This window comes from Dromaius novaehollandiae, chromosome 2 (assembly GCF_036370855.1).
Source record: "Dromaius novaehollandiae isolate bDroNov1 chromosome 2, bDroNov1.hap1, whole genome shotgun sequence".
In the NCBI taxonomy this organism is placed as follows: domain Eukaryota; kingdom Metazoa; phylum Chordata; class Aves; order Casuariiformes; family Dromaiidae; genus Dromaius; species Dromaius novaehollandiae.
This window is the reverse complement of record NC_088099.1, coordinates 77253086-77273756: the sequence shown is the minus strand read 5'-3', so window position 1 is coordinate 77273756 and position 20671 is coordinate 77253086. Positions and strand designations below refer to the sequence as shown.

The window sequence follows — 20671 nt, the reverse complement described above, 5'->3', positions numbered from 1 at the left end:
GAGTATCAAATTTATGTAGAGTGGATAGATGTAAAAGAGTAATGCAGTATGCTCTGGTATAATCCAGGATGCTCTGGTTTTTACACTCTCTGCAGCAAAGAACAATATTATCAAATTACTGGTAAAGTCACTGATAACCAACTTTAGTGCTAGGCAGATTTTAAGAACAGGAGAATAGGTTTTCTTCCTTGTATCTGAGTGAGGATTAAAATGTAGTTCATAATACAAAGGTTGTTTTCTCATCCTTCTTTTTGACAGGCTAGGCATAAGGATTTTATGCCAGAATTGGCCAGTTCTAGTTTTACTAGATTGCTCTGGTCACAAATTGAAGCAAAACTGTAGTCAAACACACACTGTGCAATGGTCCCAGAGGGCTCTGCTGAGGAAATGTCTCAACCATTTCCATTCATGTCTTTGCAGGTCCAGTCTCATTTGCAGCCTCACTGAACAACTAGCTGAAGGTGCTGAAAGAAGTCACAAGATACTGCAGATTCAACCTCCAAAGCATGTTGAAGAAAGCCAGTTGCATGAATCTTCTAGCTGTGGCATAATTAGCTCTACAGCCCAATTAGTCCAATGCTTTGCCAGGATGGAACTAAACCTTAACCAAGTGGAGAACTTGTAAAGTTGAAAATGAAAACCTTGAAGATACCTGTACTGGGGTTATGATTCCAAGATGATCTCAACAGTTTTTAGCTGCAAATAGAGATGCCACTAAAATTATCATTTTTACATATTATGACATAGCCATGATTCTTTCATATTAAAATAAGTTCCAGATTTGGCTGTTGCAAGACACCTTTGCTGTTTGCAATTGATGCCTGAAATTGTTTTAGCTAGTTCAAAGTGCATTAGCCCAGCTGTCTCAGTCACACTAGTCACCCAACACTCATTGCCCTGACTCAATCATGGCAGATCAGAATTGAATGATTCTGTTCTTCCTTTCAGAGCTCTCTATGGGCTACCTAAAAGGCTCTCACCTAAAGGAAAATTATTTCCCACAGAAATTTTATTTCTCAAACAGTGAATTTCACAACCTCAGCAGCCTCCTACTGGCAAGGCAGAGGATAGGTCTAGATTGACTTTTGAAGGATTCCTTGAGGCAACCTTCAAGATAAGTTCTCTGTGCATACAGAGGAACTGCAAAGGGGACACCAGACATGCATACAAGAACACTCAGAGGCTGAGAGTGGCATGAGGCAGCTTGCTGGTACACTACGCACAACGAAAGTAGTCAGCTGTAGGTTTCCTGCAAGCTAGCATCGTATACGGAGGGCAAAAGTCTGTGATGTGCATTCTTGTGGCCACCTACCAAAGTCCATGCAGACAGTGTTTTAACCAGTGACTGTCTTTAGAGACATTCCTCTAGCAGAAATGCTAAATGAGCATGAATCCCTGTGGCTTTAAGTCTGAAGGCAAAGCTTCCTTTCTGGCATATCCTTTGCATTACTGAAACAACATACTATTTTTTTAAAATATGTTCTGTATCTGTAATACAAAAATGTTCTGTGTCTGTAATACAGAAGCATCTACACTGTCTGTAGTCCTGGAATAACTCATGATCCTATGGCATGGTCACGCAAGAAAACTTCCATTCTAGTTATCTCTAGTGCCTCAGAGTAAATCAGTATAATCTGCTTTTTACTAAAAAATTACCGGATGCTGTGGCAAGAAAAAAACATTAAGCTTTTAAACACTTTGAAGTGAGTACTTTGAAGCCTTAGTAAGTGATAATCAAGACAAATGGCACTAACACTCTTCTGATAAATCTTCTCAATATATTTAACTAGGATTAATTGTGAAGCTTCAGAAATTAAAATGATTATATATAGCCTTACTTAAGATTTGAGTTGAGTTTAATGAAGCGTGTAATATTGGTTTTAACAGTCTCCTCTTTTTGAACTAAGGTAGCTATAGCAATGCCAGTCTAATGAGCTGTTCTGTAAGTAGTAGAACTAATGAAACTTCCCTCCAACAAACCTAACTGACATCACCAGTTCCCATCATGCCACCCCCACCAGGCAAGGGAGCACAGGTATTGTGGACAGCCCAAAGTTAGGCTCAGCCCACTGCTGCCTAGTAGAATACATAGTGTCTATACACTGCACTGCTCAGCAGTACACTATTTTGAGTTTTTCTCCTCCATGCAGCCCCCAATTCTTCATGTGACTTGAAGGAATTTAGAGTGAACTAGAATTCTTACACGTAATTCAGATCTGGTTGAACGTGACTAGTGAAATCAAAAGATATTAATGTAGAACAGGCAGATGTACAGAGAAACAATGCCACAGTATAAGCCTCTTCCATAAGTCTTGAAATAAAGTTTAAAAATAACATCTCTTAAGCAATCTATTCAACCAGAATTACTACCTGGGGTTAAACGTAAAACACAAAGAAACAAAAAGCACAAAGAAACAAAAAGCACAAAGAAACAAACACCAAAAAACAAAAAAACAAAAAGACACAAAAAACAAAAAAAAACAAAACCCAAAAAAACAAAACCCAGAACACCCCAAAAACAACCCCAAAGCACCCCAAAAACAACCCCAAAAACAACCCCAAAACACACAAAAGCAAAAAAAAAACAACACGCCAAAACACGCCAAAACACGCCAAAAAAGCACAAAAAGAACACACACCAACACACACACCAACACACACACCAACACACACACCAAAACAAAACACACCAAAACACACCAAAAAAGCAATACAAAAAAACACAAAAAAGCAAAACAAAAAAACACGAAAACCTCCGAAAACCTCCGAAAACCTACCAAAAAAACACACAAAAAAACAAAAAAACACAAAAAAAACACAAAAAAAACACAAAAAAACACAAAAAAACACAAAAAAACACAAAAAAACACAAAAAAACACAAAAAAACACAAAAAAACACAAAAAAACACAAAAAAACACAAAAAACACAAAAAACCCACAAAAAAACCACAAAAAAACCACAAAAAAACCACAAAAAAAACACAAAAAAAACACAAAAAAACACACAACTATAATTTTCACAATGGGGGGATTCCATAATTTCTCTGTTGGTTCTTAAAAAAATTTTTTAAATATTCAGAAAGCTCATGAAATCTCAGCACTCTTGAAATTGATGAGAATTTTGCTCTCAACTTCGGTCTTTTTTCTTGTAAAATCATACTGCTTAGCAAGAACAATATTATTTCTGTATAACATTTCTCATTCTTTGGGTTTAATGGCCGTCTTCACAGTATCATTACCAGACAGGATACTATGGAACCAGATGCTTTTGTCTAAATATTTCTAAAATGGAGGCTAATACTCGTGAAGTGCTTGAACATTTCTTGAAATGTAAAAAAGTGAGGAAACTGGCATAAGAAGACACTGAGACTGAGAATTCTATGTAATATACAATTTAGTCATTTGAAGTTTAATTAAGGGAACCTTAATTTTGCTGCAGGCAACACTTGCTTTAACCTCTTCTCCGTGTATATCATCTCTTCCATGTAATCAAGTTGTTCAGGACATTTAAGGGGCAATCCAAAGGTCTACACAAGTCAGTGAGCTGGCTTGGGAGCAGACTGGGAACTGTACCATGCATGGTAGCAGAAGCAATTGCTTTCCAAGCACACATCTTTGCAAGCATTGCCAAGCTTTTTCCAGAAAGCATAGGAGACATTTTTGTTTTATTCCTTCTCTCTTTCAAGCTTATAAGTCTTAAGCAAGTATAATCTGAATAACAGCAGTTTCCTATTTATGCAAAGCTGTTCTTGAAAATAACATATACACAAAGTCTGTATACACAAGCCAACTAAACTGGATGCCAAACACTCACAGGTATTTGTCTAGTTTTTAAAAACGTCATTGTTAAATGATAGATGTTCTTTTCAATTTTCTATTACTGGCCCCAGAGCCAACAGTTATGATAAATAAAACTATTCAGAAGAAGCTCATCTGTAACTTTTCAGACAACTGATCCTTCTATCGAAATATGTGGAAGGAAAAACTTCTTATAAAATACCTAGAGTATCAGATAAAAATCACACTTAAAAGTTACCATAGTGGAACTAACCCCTGCAGGAACACTAAGTCTTCCCTTACGGCATATGTCTTATCTGAAGGCTTTATCTTGTTTTCACATACTGTGTCATAATTTTCTTGTTTGTAAATTGCAAGTAAATCCATTTCTGTCTTCAAGATAAACCGCATATCGAAATCTTTACATTTAAAATGTGATCATTTAAGGTTAATCATTTTTTGCACCACACCCAATTACAAACATCTGTAATACCAGCTTCTTGACAGGAAACTTTCAATTCAGATAGTGCATCACAAAACCCTCACAAACGATGAAAGCATCTCTGTTCAGCATTCATCAGACAACTGTGTTTGCTCACAAGGAATTTGTTTGATAAAGTCACTTGAATTAGAACAGCATGCACCAACTATTAAATTCCACCACGCAAGATCCTAGCTGTCTTGGGGTTCTCAAATACATCGGAAATTTTCCTATCGCAAGTAAGGCCTGTTTGTGTGTTTGGCAGCCACAAAATTCAAGTGGTCAGTCTGAACAGAACCTGAATACAGCACAACACTGGGCACTTTTAAAGACTGGTAAGTGGCCAACATGAAACTATCTTTTTGAAGAACAAACTCCCAGCTCAGGGAAAAAGAAAAATGAGAGCACATGGCAAGTGACCGTAGAGAGAAAGACGCTTATGTAGATCAATCCATTGTTTCTGCCTGGTAGCAAGAAAAGCAGTCCCTGCAGCATCACCCACCTAGAAGAGAGGGGAAAGAGAAGAGATTTGTTTAGTGCAAGGATTCCTCCAGCAAGACAAGCTAAAAATGGAAGTGTGTTTCTATGCAAGTATATTCTGAATATGCAGAGATTTGCATTTGAATGGTGAGACAATATTAAAGGTATTAGTAAAACAACAAATATACTTCACAAATAAGACTTCTTGAAAAACAGAGATACTGTTTAAAACATCTGAATGCTGAAATACCTGAAAACTGCATTTACCCTGAGCCCCACAAATCATGGAGAAGGTTTAAAAAAAAAAAAAAAAAAAAAAAAACACAGAAAATTTATAGAGGAAATGGAGAAACATAGAGAAGGATATTCAGTGCTCTGCAGTATATCCCAAAAGCTTTTGTGCATTTAAAATCTCAAAATGGTCATTAAAAAATAGTCCTACATAAGTGACAGACCACTTTGACCCACAGCCTGTGTCTCCCAACAGTTCAACTAAGAGCAATTCGCACATCTGACAATTTCGGAAACCACCCTCTAGCAGATTCGGAAGAAAGCAAAGACTCCCAAGATAGTTATCAATTTCTATTCTACAGAATGATTAGCTGGACATGAAGAAAAGCAGAAAAAAAATCAGGAAGTTATTTGAAAAGTTTCAGGGAAGGTAGATTCATTTTGCTCCTTTTATAACATTTTAGCCCTATGAATGTGCTTAACTCACAGGTAAACTACGATATTCAAAACTATAAGCATTTGAAGAAATGTTTAAAGAGGAAACTTGTTCTAAAGCTATTCTCTTTCAGTATATGTGATAGCAAGGCGTATATCTCTCCAGTATATATTTGCGTAAGTGAGATTCAGTCTCTTACATTTAAATAAAATCCAGTAGACTTTGCTGAAACAATTTTAGGTATGATAAACACTGGGCAAAACTCATGAATCTGACAATGCACCAAATAGTAAATTCAGTTCTGGGAGTCAGTCTCCAGCAACGATTACATTTCTCCAAATGAAAATTGTTGAGTTAAAGAAGGGGCAAGGTAGGAATGCCTCTAAATATGTGTCAGTAGTGCTTACTTACGAAAAAATGGCAGATATGAATAAAAAACTTTTTTAAAAAGTGTTAGATTTCACTATAAATGATACTTTCCATGACTCTGAGATTATTTGTAAAGCCTATTTTTCCATCATTCCTTCACAGAAGGAATGCATGGAAAGAAATTACAGTAGATTTTAACTCATTCATAATTCCTCTTTAGGACCTATCAGTAAGAAAGTAGAGGCTGCAATTTTTGAGTGTCAGGTTAAATGTCATAAGAAAGTAACCGCCTTCATATTGCAAGCCAGAATATCAATATGCCATAAATATGTGGTATATCTGTGGATGGGCACAAATAAATATCTGCACTTATTAAAAAGGACAGATTTTTCCTATTTTCCTGCACATGTGAGGATTTATAGGAGACTGAGAATGATATCCCAAAAGCCAATGAGAGTAACACTTCACCTGCATATACAAACTATCTAGATTTGGCAGGAGAGAATGTGGTGCTTTCTATGCCAAAATATCAACCAATCTCCTTGGCTAGGCATTCATGTGCCAGGCGCAGAAGCAGGGAGAGAGTAGCAACTTCCCATACTGCTTTCTGCAGAGTAAGGTTAGGGCAATCAGTATCAGTTATGATAAGTGTTTTATTGGATAGTATGACAGTATTTTTCCTCCTCAAAGCAAAGCACTAAGGCCCATGCATCCTGATAACTTCTTTTTAGTATCAGCTACTTGTAATTGGTTTTGAATATGTCTGTCCAGACATGAATGCTTACTGTATACATTATCTTAAACTAACTAATAATTCATGCACTGTTTAGTTTCATGCCTGGAGTTGTCCTGTTAAAATCAAACTCTTTTTCTTGTCTCTGAAATAGACCAGTACTTGAGCAAAAAAAAACAAAGCAGTACTTTTACCATTTGATACTTTATGTCAGGCAAATTGTTTTTCAGATTTTTCTGGCAGCTTCTTTTATGCTGAAGTTGTATATTTATTTGTGGAAATGCCGCTCTCTACTTCTGAGTTCTAATGATGTCAAAAGCACACAGCCCATGCAATTCCTCCTCAGGTTTTCATAGAATTCAATGAGAAAAAGAAAATAACCTAGCCACTTTTATTTCTTGCTGAATTTGGGACTCTCCTATGCTAAATAAATTTTACAGTATAGTTATCCATGGGACAATTGCACTGAAATTTAATGTATGTACCTATCCACTATTCTTAATCATTAGGAGCAAGCAAAAAGTATCAGCACTTAAATTCAGCTTCAACGAGTCTGACTGAATATCCTGTGAAAATCTGAGAAGACTATAATATCCACCACCATAATAATGACACTAAAACCATCACCCAGTTATTTCTGTGTTTATATGATGAATCTTTTCAGCAAATGACCTTTAAGCCATATTCATTCTATCTGTAAGTTATAAACAATGAATAATATTACATGGTTCCCAAATCTTAAATTGGTAACAACATGTAATCCAGTCCCAAGATGAAATAAGGATCTGACATTTCAAACCCAGTCTAACCAGACTGAAACCCCCAACGTAGTTACCATCTCTCCTCACCAAATAGCTTTAACTGACTCTGTCCCAGACTTTGTTAACTGTTGCATGTCAGTAACATTACCCATTACAGTCCTCCTGTCCCGATCAATAAGAATGATCAGATAAATTACATTACTTCACAAATTGTTTCCTGAGTTGTGGCATCAGTCAGATAGAATCAACTATTCTTTTCATATTAACTAATTCACTATTTGCTTGCCTGCCTATTAGACCCACCTGTATTTCTAGGACATCAGATCAATGTTTTGGAATAATCCTTGTTTTCTTCATTTAGCAAGACAAAGACCAAGACCTGTTTTTAAAAATTCCTGGTTAGATATAACTCAGCGTGGCCTCATTCGCTCCCTTTGCAGTTACTATTTGTATACACAGTACATCAGTGACCTCAGATAGAGCAACACACATCAATTAACCAGTTTGGTTTATTCCACAGCAGACTGAATCCCTTCAAGGATCCTGTGAAACGCAGTTATGTATGGTAGCACACTAATATGAAACAGGATTAAGCTGAAATGTAAAGCTCAAAATATAAAATCTTGCCTAATCACATTGCCTGGTAGCTTCTTCTGTAGGAATTGTTAGGCCTACTGTTTACTTCCTGTCTCTAATGAATAAATTTCTGTTAAAACAAAATTTTATTGAAAGGGGCTAGTTGCTATACTCTTTTCAGAGATGACTAGCTGTTTAGTGAATAATTCCACTCTCGTTTTCATAAACTCACAATTATTCCTAGACACAGTCAAGAGAGTGTCAAATACCTTTCTGAATCATTCAATGAAACAAATGTCAAATATTGTTTGATGTTATTGCAAACACATTATTTGGTTTTGATTCTGTGAGTGCCAATAACAAAATGAATAGTAAGAATCCCAAATGTATTTAGACAAAATTAAAATAATTTTGTGCCTAGCATCATTTGCTTACAGGACCTAAACAAAAATATTACTGGATGCCAAAACATCAAGCTTTTCTGTCATAGCAGAACCATGAGCAAGAAAAAATTAAATAAATGCATTAATGAAACTATATAGTATGACCAAAAGTCTGCTTTGCTTGAAAGAATTTACAGAAATCCCTAATGTTCACAAATACTTACTAATGAAAAGTTCACAAAATAGAGACAGGGTCTTTTCTTGTTTGTTTTTCCAAGGCTCATTGAATTCAAATTTTCCCCAGTTTTCCTGGCATCCTTCTATGACTACAAGCTGGAAAGAATAACCTTTATCAGAGAATTCCTTTAATTATCTCACAGTAAACAAAAAAACGAAACACTCATGATAGCCTCTAGTAGTTACAGGTTTTGTTTCTTTTCAAGCTTCTCTATGATAGACCAGTTCTCAACATTTGATTTTTAAATGCCTTCAGATCATGTGTTAATTTTTGCCACTCTGCCTGGAAACCTTATAATCTTTCACTGAGAGAAAAGCTTCACATCTTGAAGCAAAGCTTCAGGTTCTTGTTTCACATTTGATAAAGCATAGGCTGTTATACAAGAATCCAAGACTGGAGAATCAAATCCAATAATGCAAGAAATCCCTACCACTTGAGGGAATCATTCTCTAAGTGGAACTGAATCATGATTTATTTACAAATTTGGAAACTACACACTCATCATGTCTGCTATTTTTGCAAAAATACTGAAAAATGAACTACACAACTTTATATAAGGGAGTGCCTTGCTCCTTGCACTGGCGGTTGCCCTTGCTTGTTCCTCCTGCAGAACAGCTCTTTGCAACAGTTCAGACAAAATTCCACGGGGAGTCAGTGAAGGGAGGCAACAGGGCATGAAGCACTTAGCAAGGACTGGTTCGAGGGCAGGGGGGAGCAACACTGTTGAGCTTATGTGTAACCATATGCAAAGCCATTCACTGACTGAGTAAACAATTGCCACATAATGACTGAATTCAGAATGAGAAATGAAAGGTTTGGCAGGGGGAAGAGAATAACAAAGAGTATCTTGCATCATAATATTGTTCTACTTGCAATAAGTGCTCCTCTTGATTAGAAGAGGAAATAATTTTTTATAAAGTATCACAGATGTATTAAGTAGCTTGAGAGCATAACATTATGGAGGCATGTTAAGGAACAGCACATGGAAAACAGTTAAATACTGTCAGTCCAAGATGACAGCTGTACATGCTTACTATATCAGAGAGATCCGCACATCACACATGATGCTATCTGGCCTTACCTAAAGCCACCCTTGAAGGCTCAGTGCCAATAGAGACCACTGCTAGTTTTGTAGACAACCTTAGGGTGACCCTTAAAATCAACACATACAAAATCAATACACTTGTACATAGTACATATCACGGTTTCTGTGCTATGGGTCATATCATCTTCCAGAGTCTGGCCTGCAAAGGGAAGCAGATAGACAGTGCAGCAATTAATCTTCATTTCATTGAGTGAACTGGCAGAAACCTGTGCTGAAATACCCAATTTGAAATTTTCATACTGGAAAGGGTACGAGGATTATGCATAAAAGAAATGGGAAGCCCAACTTCTGTCTTCTACTGAAGTGAAGGATTTACCTCCCTGAACCCAACAGATAAATACTTTCTAGTCCTCATTTTTGGTCTGTTTTGGTTTAGGTCCTAGCGTTCAGGAGTGCTCTCTGACTCCTCAGGTCTGCAAGCAAGGTCACTGAGAGGTATGTGCTCCCAAGCATGCTCAAGGCCAAGCTTGAAGACTGGAGTGGTGCAGGGAGTCTGAATGCTGCCAGATGTTTTCCTAACCTCAGAAAAAGTTGTTATGTCACCTCATAAAAAGTTCTCTCTCAGATATTTTCCCTTCCTGTTAAATAAGGATGCTACAACTAAAGGATAAGGAAAGGAAGAAATGTGAATGATTTTTACCACAGAGTGTTATCTATCCTTGCATTTAGTGAGAGAGAATGCTAAGTAAAAAAAAAAAAAGAGAGAGAGTATGATCATAAATTAAAGATACTTTGTATAAGTGAAAGAGGTCAAAGTTAATGTTGCCCAGGCAACTGATGCTCTGTGTTTCCTTTCTTTTTAAGATTTTCACTTTGCCACATTAATATTATTTTGACAGATTAGGTGTGTGTATACTCATAGATGAGAGGCAAGCATTAGAAACTGTTAAAGTCATTACACAGAGAATTATAACTAAAGAAACACTAGAAGATCAGTGAAAACCAGAGATAGCTCAACTCCTGAAGAAAGGAAAGCATACTGTTCCAGCAGTCACTAGTGGAACAAACCTAACTTCTTTCCCATACAAAAATAACAGTACAAATAACTTTAGAAGCAAAGAGAAAGGAACGACAAAACAGTTACAGAATATAAAATAATCACACCACAGGTGATACAGGGAAGGTGGCTCACTGCCTTTTCATTCACAAGAAGTAGAGGCCATTAAGAGAAGCTAGCAGGAGATGGGTTCAAAGAAACAAAAGGAGATGCTTCTTCACATAACACGCGGAATTTGACCAAATGTGTTTATGCTATCAGCATCTAATTACCCCTAAAAAGTAGACAAATTGGATTAAGGTCAAAGAAAAGCTACAAATATAATTACGGGACACTAAACTAAGAGAAAAAATGAAAAGAGAAATACGTGTAGAGTGCTGGCTAAATGACAGTTAAGTTATGATTACATCTACTACAACTCTTTAGAATGTGTAAATTCTGAAATGTTTCATTAGCAGAATTATTTAGAGAGATACAAGAGTATTACACAAATAACAAGGAAATAATTAAGTGACATAAATTGAAGCTTAATAGTAAGGAAAACTTTCACTGTCCTGTGAAAGTGAATTAAATGGGAGAACATTTAATAGTGGATTAGGTAAACACTAGAAACCACATCAATTTGGGAATGAGCCTGCACTGCCATCAGCAAAACTAGGTAATATAATAAGAGGAGATTGCCACAAATTTTTTCTAATAAACAATTTCGCAAAAAAAAAGCTTTACAACCAGCATGATAATTTTTTCAGAAAATTGTCATTTTATTCAAAATTTTCATGCTATTGTTGACATTTCAGATTGCATTTTTTAAGGATTTTTTTTTAATTTTGGTGAAGTTTATCAAGGGGTCATATATAAAGTAGATATAAAAGTGTATATATAAAGTAAATAATTGCTTTAGTCCTGCCTTGACTTCAGTTTACTTTGAAGTTACCTTGAAAAACAGTAGCTATTCCCCCCCAGCTCTACCCTAACATGTTACAATTCTGATTATCAGTTGCATCTCTATTTTTAGCTCTACTCCTTCCACATGTTCCCTTTCCCATCCCACGATTTTCTTTGTGCCCTCACCTTTCTTTTGTTGTCCAATCCCATTCCTTCCTAGCAGTGGCTGAGAACTTTTTTGTCCTTTCTCCCACAATACACTATAGCACTGTTTCACACAGGCATTCTGCAAAGCAGAAGCATCTGCAGTCAGAAAGGTCTCCTCTTCTCTCCCTGCTCAGTGTTCTCAGGCAGCAAGAGACAACAAAAAAGGTCTTTATGGACAGGACCTCGCCCACAATGTTCTTATCTGACATTTTCACCGTGTTTATCTGTCAAAACCACCATGATTGTGCCATCTTAGCTTAAGGCCTGAAGTCTTTGCACCTTAATTATGGTTTATGAAGCCAGATGGGGGAGTGGAGAACTCTCCAACCCTTCAAAACCAACCATCAATTGAAAAGGAAATTCTATGCAAGGACAAAAGAAGGTAAAGAGATCTAGTGAAGTTCTTTTTCCAGTTACATCTCAACTTCCTCAGTAGTTAAAAAAGACCCTTCGAAGAAATTTTCAGCAGCTGTGTTCCCACATATGCCGATCTAAATAGGTTAACGTCCTGAATCTGAACAGTATGAAAATGCAAAGAAGAACCTAAATGACCATCACAAGCATTGCCATTCTGTGTCACCAAAGGTTTTGGCAATCTAACGAAATAAAGGGGATGCTGTAATATTATCTGTTAGGAGACAGGAATTAATAAAGTGCAAACAAAGAAGACAAAGAATCAGAGAGAAATCCTGGGGCCAGAAATCCAGCAGCCTCTTTCTCTTACTGCAGATGGGGAGCAGCAAGAGCTGGGACACATGTTCAGATCTGTCACTGAACTGTGTCACACCTGATCGCTAGCTAGGCACCTTCTTCTCCTCCTCCAGGAGTCTCTGTGACACAACAGCCATTCAGTTTTATTGTCCCTGTCCCTAAAGCAACATGCTCTATATCATCCCTTCACCTTTTCCCAGCTTTCCTCTCTTTTTTTCTCCTCTATAATAAATCCCAACAAATCTCTTTTCCATATTGCTACCATGAAATTTTACTTCACAAAATTTTAAAACTAAATGTTTTTAATGTAAATAAAGTGCTACATGCCAAAAGGACATCAGACCAACAAGCCTCTGTGATAATTCTGTATACATGGCATTGTCTTCTCCCCCTTCCCTTCCTTTGGAGGTGTCTCACACCAGGCTTTAAGCTTTAGAGAACTGCATCTTCCCAGGTGTTTGCACTCGACACAGCAGTCCAAGCTGGGACTTAGTACAGCTAGAGCAGCAGCAAACAGAAATACGCTGGAGCAGGAAGTGGTTAAAAGTGGAAATACTCATTGTAATCCACAAGCTAAACATAGCCAAAACAAGTAGGGAATGACGTGACTTCCAATTTTTAAATCTGAGGAGATTCCACAGGAAACCTTATCTTAAGTTTACAAAGAAGCCTTCTCCAGTCATATATAGCAAGAATTATGAGAGTTATTTATTTCTGAAACACGATACTAAGCCTTTGAGGACCAGACAGTCATTTAATTAATACATGAAGTACCAGTTCTTTTCCAGTTTGAGAATTATAAGTGTGTGATAAGATCATAATGACAATGGTTTGTCCGTTGGTCTGGGTTTATACCAGTATCATCTGCATAGACTGTCTAATGTGTTTAGCTTCCATGAAGAATTTGTTAACAGTAAATCAACATCATCATTATTTGATAATATGACTGTGTTCTATCCTGCTGAGTGGAAATAGTCAATTCTGACTTTCAAACATCTTAATTTCAGAGATCATTTTATTGGATGGGCAGAATTAGATAAAAAGCATCCAAGTCAGAGCAAACATAAAAGCCTAACATGATTTCATTTAGCAGGGAAAATACACACTGACATTTCTTTTCTCATGCAAACACATGCTGAAAATGCTGGGTGAGACAGAATTGTGTCGTACCATGTTTACCACATACACACAGATTCCTATAAAAGGCCTCAGAGGCAGGGCCATGCTCTGAAAGAGTGTACTCCCTGAAAGGTGGGTGAGAGCTTCCCCAGAGGTACAGCTGGCATCCCAGTGATGCAAGGAAAAGAGTGGTGAAAAGACACCAGTGATCAGTCAGTACGACAAGACACAAGGACAGCCATGGCTAGGCTGAGGCATGCCCCTACTCAGGCAGGCAACATCCTCTATCACTGCTGGCTGGCTGGGTCCTGACCTAAGAAAATGACACTTCTCCAACCTGGCATGCTTAAGCTGCTGTAATTTATCCTGTTAGCATATCAAAGAAAGTTTGAACCCCCCAAATGCAATTAAGGTGATCCTACATCCAGAACACCGTATCGGTGTACTCAAAATAGCATTTGGTGCATACAGAGGGAAGCTGCATGCACTGGATACTCACTTGTGCGCACAAGTGCTCTTTACTAGCAGTCAAGAAGAAGAAGGGGCTGAGGAAAAACATCTTCTCTACATTTCTTGGGTGGGCTGCAGCACCCTAGACCAACCAGAGCTTCAAGGCAGATCTAGCTAGACCTTTTCTTCAGAGTGGGCTCTCCAAAGAAGACCAAAAGCTCTTAAATTCAAAAAAAAAAAAAAAAAAAAAAAAGACTCAAAAATGGAATACTGAACTTTTTAAATAGAGAAAATTCATAGTGGCTGTATGAGATAGAACAACAATGAAAACAGTTTATAAACAGCTTCCCCCACCCCAGCTTACCATGTACCAGGTCCTTGCTTCCATGCTCAGCTTCAGTCCACTCAGTGGCAATAGCAGTAGAGAGGGCCTGGGCCCCACAGGTCCCTAGGAAGCTTCTCTTCCTCTCACATCACCAGCCTGACTGCACACCTGCTCCTCACAGATACCTTTCCCCTGCAGCTGCAGACTCCCAGACCCTTGCCATGAGCCTCTTCTCACTGCTTTTCCCTGCAGGCTGGGACCTTCTCCCACCTCGAGCATACACAGGTGTGCTGAGGTGGCGTAGTCTTTGCTTTCCTCAGTGGGCATCGCCTTGGCCAGCCTTTCCCTCTGCCAAGGAACGTAGAGACAAACTCAGAGCAAAGAAATAACCCTGGCAGACAGCTTCCCTACTTGCAAATTAACAGCACCTTCCACAGGGTAAGAGAGTTTGCTAGCACAGAGACAGGTCATTCCATGATGGTTAATTTTTTACAGTTTCCTTCTTCCTATTGCTGTCTTATCTTCAGTGGTAAATCCTAAAACTAATTGTGATAGAAAAAGGAGTGCATTTGTAATATTCGCTATCTGTAAGGCCATAATGAGATTTCCACATAGACTAAGTTTACCCTCTAAAAATTCTATTTTAAAAGTCTTATCACTCAGTAACATGATTGTTAATAACAAAGTAAATAAATAAACAGTCCATGCAATCATTTAAATGTTAGATTTCAATAGGCATTCTGTTCAAAGAAAATATCTCTGGCATGAAGAAAGTGAGGGAGTAAGATTTTGGATGGCAAAATTTGATCTACTGGGCATTAGAGGGCTGAGATGGCCTCAGTGGCTTGGGACATTTCCAGGCATGTTTAATATTGTAGCCTCACTGTCTATCACACAGTGTTAGGAAAGGACTGACAGCACCATGGGCTGTCAGGCACAGATTAGGAAATAGTGAAACACAAATTAACTTTGGCATTTGACTTAATTTAATCTTGTATTTCATTATGCCGTCAGAAGAGCAGAATTCTCTATCCTTAAATCACATGCAATATGGCTTTGTGGAATGGCACATTTTCTATTCTTCTTCACAGAGCTTAATCTAACACGAGTTAATTTCATAGGCTAGCAGAAGTCAACCCTGAGTTCCCATTCTGTTGTCTGGCACAAAAAAAAAGGGGGTAAATTGTTGTATTATGATTATGATCATGAACTACCCAGTTCCCTCAGAAAATATATACTTTATTATATGTTTTATGTAATATATACTACATTTCTATAACATATAATTTATATATTTTACTCTGTTTTTTGGTCATCCAGTGAAAGATTTTGCAATAATCTGGTATAGATTTGCATTCTACCAGTTAAGTCCAGCTGTGGGTTCTGGAAAGGCAGAACCTATTGTATGGAAAGACAAGCAGGAAGGACAAAACTTTTTCCACTAACGCATATATTTTTATATAAATAAAAATGGCCTGACCTTTGGAATTGCTGCTTATCCTTGAAGTCAAAAAGACTGCAAATGCTCAACACCCATAAAAATTTAACTACTTTCTATTTAGGTCAAAGCTTACTTAAAACACATGTACTATAGGCCTTAGAGTCCCAGTGGCTTGAATCATGAGATTAATTGCTAGACACAAAGCTTTTACTAAAAATGTACATACACACACAAGCATGCGCGCACGCGTATAGTTCTTGTTGACTGCAAAGTAAAACATGAAAATGTGACCAGGGAGGAAATGATCAGATGTCTACCTAAACCTGAAGAAAACTGGAAACAATAGCTCTAGAAATGGTGAAGTATACCATTCCTCATGTGGGGTTTTTATCTAGTCTGAGATACCAACCTAGAAGGACTTGGTAACAGAAGCAGAATGTGGTGAATGCACTTCTGTCTCCCACCCTTCGTCTCTGTTGTTTCACTCAGCCTATTGGCTTTAGGCTTCTTGCTTCCAAAACCCAGGCCTTCTTTAGGGTTATTTCTTTTAACTATTTCTTACCATTGAAATAGTAGCGTGTCTCTAGCAAAACCTCTCTGAGTGTGGTCTAGATCTAGCTATTGCTTCAGTTGCTGCTTCTTAGGGAAGAGCCATGTTGCCGTCTCTGATCCTCTAGAGAAGGTGGAAAGGCCACTACTGCTTTGGAGGAGAAATGTGGTTTACTGAAAAATGCTGATGCACAGAAAGCTTCAACATCCATGACAAGATTTCAGCACTCTGTTCTGACCCCAGTCAACCAGAGGCAGCTTCTGCATTGCAATCCACCACGTTCCCAGGCTTAAAGCTTTGCTGGATAGGGCTAAGATACCTTTTTGCAGATCCATTGCAGGACTTAAAATTGAAATCAGGTTTACTAATAACTAAATAGAAATAGCATTGTTTCCCAGAACACAGAAAATCTTTCACAATGTACTGGGGTACATGTTTTTTCTCTCCACTGAGCTGTGAACAATAGGCAACTCTCTACTTTTATTAAAAACTTTGAGGGATTATTATTTTAGTTAAGCCTTTAAGAATTCATACCTATCTGGAAAGGGCAGCTTGTGTAAAGAACTTCCTGTTTTCATCATAGCTGGATACTGCCTTTTTCTGTAGCCTGTTATTACCCAATTAATATGAACAGTCTGAAGTTTATTTTTAGCTCACATGAGGCTATTGTAAGGGCTGTTCAAGAACTTTAAAAACCAGAAAATGTAATAACTGCATCTAACACCAACTTGAGGAATGTATTCTTAGGTCCTCTCAAACAGCCAAGATATAAAATGAAAATAGATAATGAATAGTGGTTGAACACAAGTAATCCATTCAATTCAAAAATTACTTTTTATTTTCAAATTATACACAGTATGTAAAATAACTATTTACTTGTTAGCAAGTCACACTTTATTCATTTCATCTCGAATTAAAATGGGGGAGAGGAATAAATATTTGCCCAAATGAGCAGGGCAGTATTTGTACTTGGGGAAAAATAGGTAATTATCAAAATGTCTTGTGATCATAGACTCAAAAACTTTAAAGTCTTCTGTGTCAGACACAATTTGTTTCATGTATATCAAATCATATTTAGCACAAATAAAAAAAAAGTACTTAAGATTGAAATGAGACATAATGTAAACTTTGAAAAAATACTTTTTTTCCACAGTTCTTCAAACTTACTGAAAAGAAAGTGACTGCTATAATAAAATCACATAGAATCATAAGACAATTCAGGTTAGATGGAACCTCAAGAGGTCACCCAGTCCAACCTCCTCCAAGCAGGATCAGCTATGTGGTCAGATAAGATTACTCAGGACTTAATCCAGTCAGAGCTCAAAATTCTCCAAGGATAGAGACTCCCCAACCTCTCTGGGCAATCTGTACCAATACCTGACTGTCCTCGTGGTGAAAAGGTTTTTATACCCAGTACTTTTTATACCCAGTACTTATAGCCAGTTTGAACCTCTCTTGTTTCTGCTTATGCTTGTTGTCTCTTGTCCTTCCACCATGCACCACTGAGAAGAGCTTCACCCCATCTTCTTGATGATCTCCTCATAGCTACAGAAATGCTATTAGGTGTCCCCAAAGCCATCTCTTCCCCAGGCTGAACTAATCCCATTCCCTCAGCCTCTCCACACAGAGCAAGTGCTCTAGTCCCTTGGTTATGGCCCGCTGCTGAGTTCTCTCCAGTTTATCGACGTCCTTCTTGTACTGGGGAGCCCAAAACTGGACACAGTATTGTAGATGTCGTCTAACAAGTGCTGAGAAAAGAGGAATCATCACTTCCTTCCGTCACCTGGCTATATTCCTGTTAGTACAGCCCGGGATGCTGTTGGCCATCCTTGCTGCCAGGGCATGCTGCTGGCTCATGTCCAGCTTGCTGCCCACGAGGACCCTCAGGTGCTTTTCTGCAGATCTGCTCCCCCTTCTCTCTGTCCCCAGCCTGCAGTCTTGCATGGGGTTCTTCCCTCCCAGGTGCAGGACTTCGCATTTCTTGAATTTCTATTAATTTCATTGCTATACTTAATTCCATAAACAAGTCTTAAACTGCAGCTTAACATTTTCCTCCCCTCTTTTTTGCTCTACTATTGCAGAGTCATTTTACCAGAATTGAGCTTAAAGAGGTAGGTTACATAATTCAGGATACATTTAAAATCTGATTAGATGAAAGACAGGGATAAAGTCCTGTTTGGTTTGCCACACAGAATTATTTTTGGCTTGCATTTGCGTTATATATATTTCACATTTACTGCTGTAACTCCTTTAGCCTTAACAGAACTATAGCAATTTAAAGAAGTTGTACACTGACAAGCATCAACTTTTTGTCTCTTGAGCTAGTCAGATAAACCACGGGTCACAGTAATTTCTATATACATACATTATGAACAATTTCAATATTAAACCTTAGCTATAATAACAATCCTTGAATTATTTACTTTAAGCCAACTTGATGTTAGCAGTAATAAGTACTCCGCAAGAAAAGTGAACATTATTAGAAAATACATATATTTTAAAGGATTTATAGGTAAGTGAGGAATATAAGCTTGATGAATCAATTAATAGCAGCGTCATTAAATTTCAGTTCATTGCATATATCAGGAAATCCATAGGAATTATTTCTTTTGTTGCAAAACTAATTTGTTTCTGGCCACCTGTTGCCCAGAAAATTTCACAAAGAATATGACAGTTTTCAAAAAAAGATGCTATAAATGTAAAGTTACAAAAAAGGAATACCTACTATAATCTCTATAAAGACCTGTCTTTCTGTCCTTTCAAGGAGACAGCACATAATTTTAAATAGCAATATTAAAAATATTTGTTTTAAGCTTTTTAAAAGGAAATGCAGAAGCTTTGGAACTAGCTTTGAGTTTCAAAACTAGGTGTCACAGGCAGGTGAACAAACAATTTCTTATTTCTTATTTTCTTATTTTCTTTTAAAATCTTTGACTTTTTTGCTACTTACATCATGGACATTGCAGATTTTTTTTAACTGCTTTATTGCCTTTTGCTTTAAAAAAATCATGCTGGAGATAAAAAAAAAAAAAAAAAACAACAAGAAACATTGTCATTACACTCCTTTCAAGATAATTTTCAGTGAAAGCTACTTAAGTTTGCCAGTTGAGTATCTATTCGATCTCAGGTCGTCTTCTCTCCTCTGCTTCATTTTACATTTTCCCTGCAAACAATCTGACATCAAACACCCCATCATCAGAAATTGCATAGCAGGTATTTGGTTAATTAGAACAGTCATAGTTACCACACATAACAAAATGCATTGGTCAGTCTGAACCAAATCAGTTAGTCACCACATGCGCTGTGCTCTTGAGTGTGACTATTCATCCTGCTTGTTCAGCATTGCGAGGACGTTAAAAGGGATCTCTCTCTTCATTTTGGACTAGCCTAGTCCACCTCTAAATGGAATGTAGAACAGCAAAGATATTACTGGCTTTGACATGCTTTTCCTCACCTGTTACAGCCAGAAATACTAGACATCCTGTAGTTGTCTCAGGCCCAAATATCAATTCTCACACAGCAGCAGCAAAGTAGAAAATGAAAAGGTGGATGAACTCTGACACAAACAAGAAGTGGGTGAATGCCCTGTTGTCCCCAGAAAAAGGGGGCGAGTTCTATTTACTTGTGTTTCAACCTTGACTATGCAGGTGCCACGTATTTAATTGCTATTGCCTCAGGGATAACAAATGTTTTTTTCTTTTTAAAAGCTTACCTCTAGCAACAAAAATTAGCAGATTGAGATGGAGTGGTTTTACCACTTTTCTGCAAACAAAGGGGAAGAGAAGAGCTTTCTCTTCCATTTTCATACCCTAGATTTAGTTTTCTCTACATCTGGCACATTAACCAGATATTTGCTCATTTGCAAAAGCTGCCTTCTGGGATATTTTTCTTGTAAGAACAATTTATGCACATGAAAATTATATGGTTAAAGCCAGAATTTGACTAGGGCGTTGGTGCTCACAGGTTTGTTTTTAAAAGTCCTGCCATGGACTCTTTAATGACAACAAGTAATAAGAACTCTAAAGTTCCTGCCTCGCTGCTTATGTTTTAATTATGGATCTTAATACTCAGGCCTAGATGGCTCTCAGTTGAATCAGTGTAAATTCAGAGAATCTGCAATGACTTTATTATAACTATTTCAGATTCACAGGAGAATATCTAGGAATAATAGTTCTGTAATGTTGTAATATTGATTTCATGTCCTTTAAGTCATAGCACACTGCAGGTACATTCAACTTCTTACTGAGTAAAACATTTTTAAAAATTCTACTGAAATAAAATACCTGAAAAATACAAGAAACACACTAACTGCAGGAAACTGACATAAGAAAAGGTGAATTTTGAGTTTTCAGGACCTTATCTGTTACAATTAATGAAACTAAAATGAGAGAGGAAACATCTTAATTTAACCTTCT

General features: G+C 37.4%; 1 long non-coding RNA gene across 1 annotated transcript; it reads right to left on the bottom strand.

Annotated features, from left to right (window-relative positions):
- Positions 1-3388: 3388 nt before the first annotated feature.
- LOC112988256 (uncharacterized) lies at positions 3389-19882 on the bottom strand. The gene is made up of 3 exons (XR_003260483.2): positions 19711-19882; positions 13990-14160; positions 3389-4761 (listed from the first exon to the last, which is right to left on the bottom strand). It is a non-coding gene; the product is annotated as an uncharacterized LOC112988256 (long non-coding RNA).
- Between the last annotated feature and the right edge of the window lie 789 nt (positions 19883-20671).